At 42.6% G+C, this 5503-nt stretch overlaps 1 long non-coding RNA gene across 3 annotated transcripts; it reads right to left on the bottom strand.

Moving 5' to 3' along the window:
* Positions 1-246: 246 nt before the first annotated feature.
* Positions 247-5221, bottom strand: LOC116376274 (uncharacterized). 3 transcript variants are annotated; one of them, XR_004211691.1, is made up of 5 exons: positions 4536-5221; positions 3520-3933; positions 3279-3428; positions 1230-1766; positions 247-1117 (listed from the first exon to the last, which is right to left on the bottom strand). It is a non-coding gene; the product is annotated as an uncharacterized LOC116376274 (long non-coding RNA). The 3 variants fall into 3 exon arrangements; XR_004211692.1 differs by having other exon boundaries at positions 4929-5198; XR_004211693.1 differs by having other exon boundaries at positions 5037-5198.
* Between the last annotated feature and the right edge of the window lie 282 nt (positions 5222-5503).

Below are 5503 nucleotides of genomic sequence, written 5' to 3'. Positions count from 1 at the left end.
AACCCATTATGAAATCCTATGACCTCAATTGTATTTTTCCTGGATGGTTTGTCCTCTGGGTTTTGCCTGCAAAATCAGCTCTGTTATACTCACAGACATTATTCTAACAGTTTTAGAAACCTCAGAGTGTTTATCTGTCTATCCAAATCTACCAATTATATGCATATAATAGCTTCTGGGCCTGCGTAACAGGCAGTTTACTTTGGGCACGCTTTTCATCCGGACGTCAAAATACTGCCCCCTAGCCTTAAGAAGCTCCCCTTTGTCTACACCCATTCAGCATTGTTCACACCGTCTTAAGCCAGCCCCACCCATCTCTGTAAGGATTTGCTTGTAAGGTTATTTGCTAAACAGTGAGTAGTGTACTAAAGAATAAGAATAAGACTAAAAGTGGTAAAAGTAGTAGCCTAAAATAAGGAAAACCCAGGTAAACAGAAAATGTCCAGATAAAAATATTTTATAAATATTAGATGACACTGACCCAGCAACAATTGTCTAAATTAATGAGTCATGTGAAAGAAATGCTATAACCCCCAGCCACATATTGCTAAGTGGATGGGTCTCTACAGAAGGTGTAAATGGTACAGCCAAATGGTTACTTGCATAGTAGCAATATCAGACATAGATATTGTCAATATATATAAAATAACGGACAGTATGTACAAAAGCAACATCAATAACAATATCAGTGATAGATAAGGTAGTTATAATGCATACAATCAGGGGTAAAGTGGCTGAGCAGCAGGATAAAAAAATTGTAGCAGCAACATATGGTGTGTTTGTTAGGAGAGAGTCATTTGAATAGAAGCACTGCAGATAGTGCTGATGACTGGTCCATCCTAACCACGTATGAACAAGGGAATCTATTTTCGGAGAGTGTGTTTGTCCTGTCCTTGACTTTGGTGCAGGGCATGTGATGTCCATAGCCTCTTCATCGCAAAACTTCCTGATGATCTCAAAAATATGTGTTTCTATAGCTGTGTCCAGTCCAGGTGATGATTGTACAAGCAGACCATCTATGGGAGGAAGGATGTCAGCATTGCGCAACTGCTGAAATCTTGTCCAGACTGAGTCCGAACGCTCCTTGGCGGCAACACCAGGCTCCAGAGCATCGAAGCTGTAAAACAGGAAAAAATTTAGAAGACATTATACCTTGCACAACATCAATTCACCTCCCAAGTTTAGATAAGAAGAATAACCTCATACAATGCGTTGGAAATTATATTCACCTGAAGTGCTGCTACTACTTGGTCTGTGGCAGCGGCCTGAAGTACGGAGTCAGGTGTTGTTGCCACCCATAGCTTTCCACCAGCACCGTACCATCCTCCAGTCCAACCAGCTGTGGGATGTTGACCCCTGTCACAGTGCTGTCCTTCACAACACCAGCAATCTCATACAAAGTGTTCACTCTGGTCTTTCTGAAAGCGCTGCTTGATGAGGCCGGGCAAACATGGTGTGGTCTGTGATCAGGAAGTGAAATTCCAGACTGGTGGACCATGCACAATACCAGAGCACAAACTTGTTCTTGTTTTGGCCACTACAGTTATCACAATTCAGGTTCACACGTGTTTCCCCAACTCCGTAGTTGGTGAAGAAATGGTGCATGTAGTTGATGACTGTGCTGCTGGCTTTGCTGGATGACATGCCTTCCTCAATCAAGTAGTTGACTTGTGGTATTCCTTCACAGCAGCAACCAAACAAGCCACACTTGCGAGGTATTAAAAGTAGATGGGACCTGGCTGCATAGGGTCAGAAGGATAGTGCACCTGCAAACAACAAAAGAACATGATGAATTGTGGTCCCAGCTCTCTTCAGGTCATTGACCAGGTCCTGCAGTGGAGTTCTGGGCTGATTCCTCACCTTCCTGATGATCATTGATGCCCCACAAGATGAGATCTTGCATGGAGCCCCAGACAGAGGATGATTGACCGTCATCTTGAACTTCTTCCATTTTCTAATAATTGCGCCAACAGTTGTTGCCTTCTCACCAAGCTGCTTGCCTATTGTCCTGTAGCCCATCCCAGCCTTGTGCAGGTCTACAATTTTATCCTTGATGTCCTTACACAGCTCTCTGGTCTTGGCCATTGTGGAGAGGTTGGAGTCTGTTTGATTGAGTGTGTGGACAGGTGTCTTTTATGCAGGTAACGAGTTCAAACAGGTGCAGTTAATACAGGTAATAGGTGGAGAACAAGAGGGCTTCTTAAAGAAAAACTAACAGTGCTCAGACTGTCCGCAATAGGCTGAGAGAGGCTGGACTGAGGGCTTGTAGGCCTGTTGTAAGGCAGTTCCTCATGGCAACAACGTCGCCTATGGGCACAAACCCACCATCGCTGGACCAGACAGGACTGACAAAATGTGCTCTTCACTGACGAGTCGCGATTTTGTCTCACCAGCGGTGATTGTCGGATTAGTGTTTATCGTTGAAACAATGAGCGTTACACCGAGACCTGTACTCTGGAGCACGATCAATTTGGAGGTGGAGGGTCCATCATGGTCTGGGGCGGTGTGTCACAGCATCATCGGACTGTGCTTGTTGTCATTGCAGGCATTATCAACGCTGTGTGTTACAGGGAAGATGCCCTCCTCCCTCATTTGGTAGCCTTCCTGCAGGCTCATCCTGACATGACCCTCCAGCATGACAATGCCACCAGCCATACTGTTTATTATGTGCATGATATCCTGCAATACAGGAATGTCAGTGTTCTGCCATGGCCAGCGAAGAGCCCGGATCTCAATCCCATTGAGCACACCTGGGAACTGTTGGATCGGAGGGTGAGGGCTAGGGCCATTCCCCCCCAGAAATGTCCGGGACCTTGCAGGTGCTTTAGTGAAAGAGTGGGGTAACAACTCACAGCAAGAACTGGCAGATCTGGTGCAGTCCATGAGGAGGAGATGCACTGCAGTACTTAATGCAGCTGATGGCCACACCAGATACTGGCCACATCTGTTACTTTTGATTTTGACCCCCACTTTGTTCAGGGACACATTATTCCTGTCTATGTCTGTGGAACTTGTTCAGTTTATGTCTCAGTTGTTGAATCTTGTTAAGTTCATACAAATATTTACACATTTTAAGTTTGCTGAAAATAAACAAGGTTGACAGTGAGAGGATGCTTCTTTTTTTGCTGAATTTATATATTTATACATATTTTTAAGTGTCCCATCTATCTATCTATCTATCTATCTATCTATCTATCTATCTATAATCAGTATAAAGGAGGAAATGTTGCTTCCTCGTTGAGAAAAATCAAAGCTGTAATGCATCCGGATGTGTTTACTTGCTGGTTCAGTAGTGGCCCCCAGAGAAAACTGCAGGTCTTGACAGGTGGTCTTGCAGTCAGCAACCATTTTCTGGCCCGGGCTTGGTGCTTGAGATGTGGGGCAGCAATTTTCTCCACAGATACCTGAAGGAAGACAGCCCGACGACACTGGAAAAAACAGAAATAATGTGAGATGAATAAAAGTAGTACCAATCATGTTGGAGGTCAATTAAATAATCAAAACGTGTTTATGATTTACATAACAAGTGTTGTCATCGAGTTCTTGTAGAGACGCCACACGGCTGCTTTTGTCACATGGGATGGCAGCAGCTGTCCACCAATGTGTGTCCTGGGTGGTGTCCTGGTAATACTTGTTAAATGTATGTAGTTCTGTCCTTGAGCTGTTCTTGTCTAATGATGTTTTATGTGGACCCCAGGAAGAGTAGCTGCTTTTTTTGCAACAGCTAATGGGGTGGGGATCCTAATAAAATACCAAATACCAAAAACAACATTATCTTCTGCGTAGTTGTTGATGAAGTTCACAACTTGCTGCAAGTCCTCATGCTTCAGGTGTAACCTGTGCTTGCTTGGGCCAGCTCTCTTTTTGATGGGAGACATTAGACCATTCTCCTTGTATGACTTGTGTAGGAGAGTCAGGCGTGTTCTACTGATGCTGAAAGACAAATTCCAGATGCAAATATTTTAGCATTATTATACAATAGATGCGAAATGGCATTCTGAGATAACATCAATACACACAGTTCGTACACGCAATGTTAGCTTGCATGCCAGCCATCTAACGTCAGCTAGCTAGCTAACAGCAGGCTTTCTTGGGGTATTTTGTTTAGACATGTAGCTAGCTAGCCAGCCAACAATGAACCATAATCTCAATCCATAGAGTACTAGCAATACAAACTGATTGTCATAGTTAGCTAAAGTTAATCAAATAGTTTCAATGTTAGCTAGCTAACATTAGGCTATAACTAGCAATGTGAAATGGCATTCTGAGAAAACATCAACATTACAAACAACTCATACACGTAATGTTAACTAACAAGCCTGCCATCTAATGGAAGCTAACGTTAGCTAGCTAACAGCAAGCTTTAACTTTGGGTCTTTTGTTTAGACATGTAACGTTAAAGTTAGCTAGCTAGCTAAACAATGAACCATAATCCCAATCCATAGAGTTATCTACAGTTATCCAAATAGGTTCAAAAACAACTTTCTAACAAAATTTGAAATGTATGATATCTGAAACTGTAGCGAGACTCTTACCCATATACATGGATGAAAGCTTCACGACAGACTGCAACCCCTTTCATTAAATAACAAGTCCTGTGTTTCTGTTTTGTTTGCACAGCTTGCTTGTCCCGTTGTGTCAAGTCACTCTGGTTCACACTGACAATGTGCAAATGCCCTAAAAATCATCAGATCTTTTTGAAGGTGTAATCCGGAGACTGCTGTTTTATACAATAGCCTTCAGTGTTAACTTTTCGACTCCCTATGCCTTTGAAATCTCCTTATCATACTCTGCTTCTACCAGACATTTCATGATTTCAAAACTTGGTCAACTTCTTCTGTGACAACAACACTGTTGATCACCGTTTCTTCCACATCACTGTCATCAGAAGACCCTACAATGACTTCTTCAATGAAAAATGTTTTTACCTAAATCAGGGATTTCCTCATCGTCTGATACATTTTCAAAGTCAGTAAAAGTCAGCAAGACATTATCGTCCTCCAGAAAGTAGTCCATCACAACTTTTTCCCACTGACCTTTGTCGATAGTGCCTGATAAATAAAGGGCAGTAATGTTACTGAGAGCAATAGCAACATATTTGCAGTTCTCCATCGTTAATGTTATGTCTTTAAAAAAAACTGTAATAGAAAAGATAATCTACGCATAACGAGCAGATAATTTTATAGACACAAGATGCTACACCGCAGACCAATCTAAAACTAATCTCTCAGCATGTCCAGCCCACTCATTATCTCAGCCAATCATTAAAGTTCACATGTTCGAAAAGGTATTTTTGCCCCCAAACGGCTCTCCTGTAAACTTGTAACTTGCAACACACACCTAGTATCCTGAAACGGGTCACATACCTTTCAACTAAGCTTAGAGGAAAGTCTTTGTCCTCAGGCCTGCAGGGGAGCCAAAGTAATTCCGCTACCCAAGAGTGGGTTCTAACAGCAGATGTACTGTGGCTTGCAAAGGTATTCACCCCCTTTGACAAAACAGT

Source organism: Oncorhynchus kisutch, linkage group LG11 (assembly GCF_002021735.2).
Source record: "Oncorhynchus kisutch isolate 150728-3 linkage group LG11, Okis_V2, whole genome shotgun sequence".
NCBI classification, from domain to species: Eukaryota; Metazoa; Chordata; class Actinopteri; order Salmoniformes; family Salmonidae; genus Oncorhynchus; species Oncorhynchus kisutch.
This window is presented reverse-complemented; position numbering and strand designations above follow the sequence as displayed.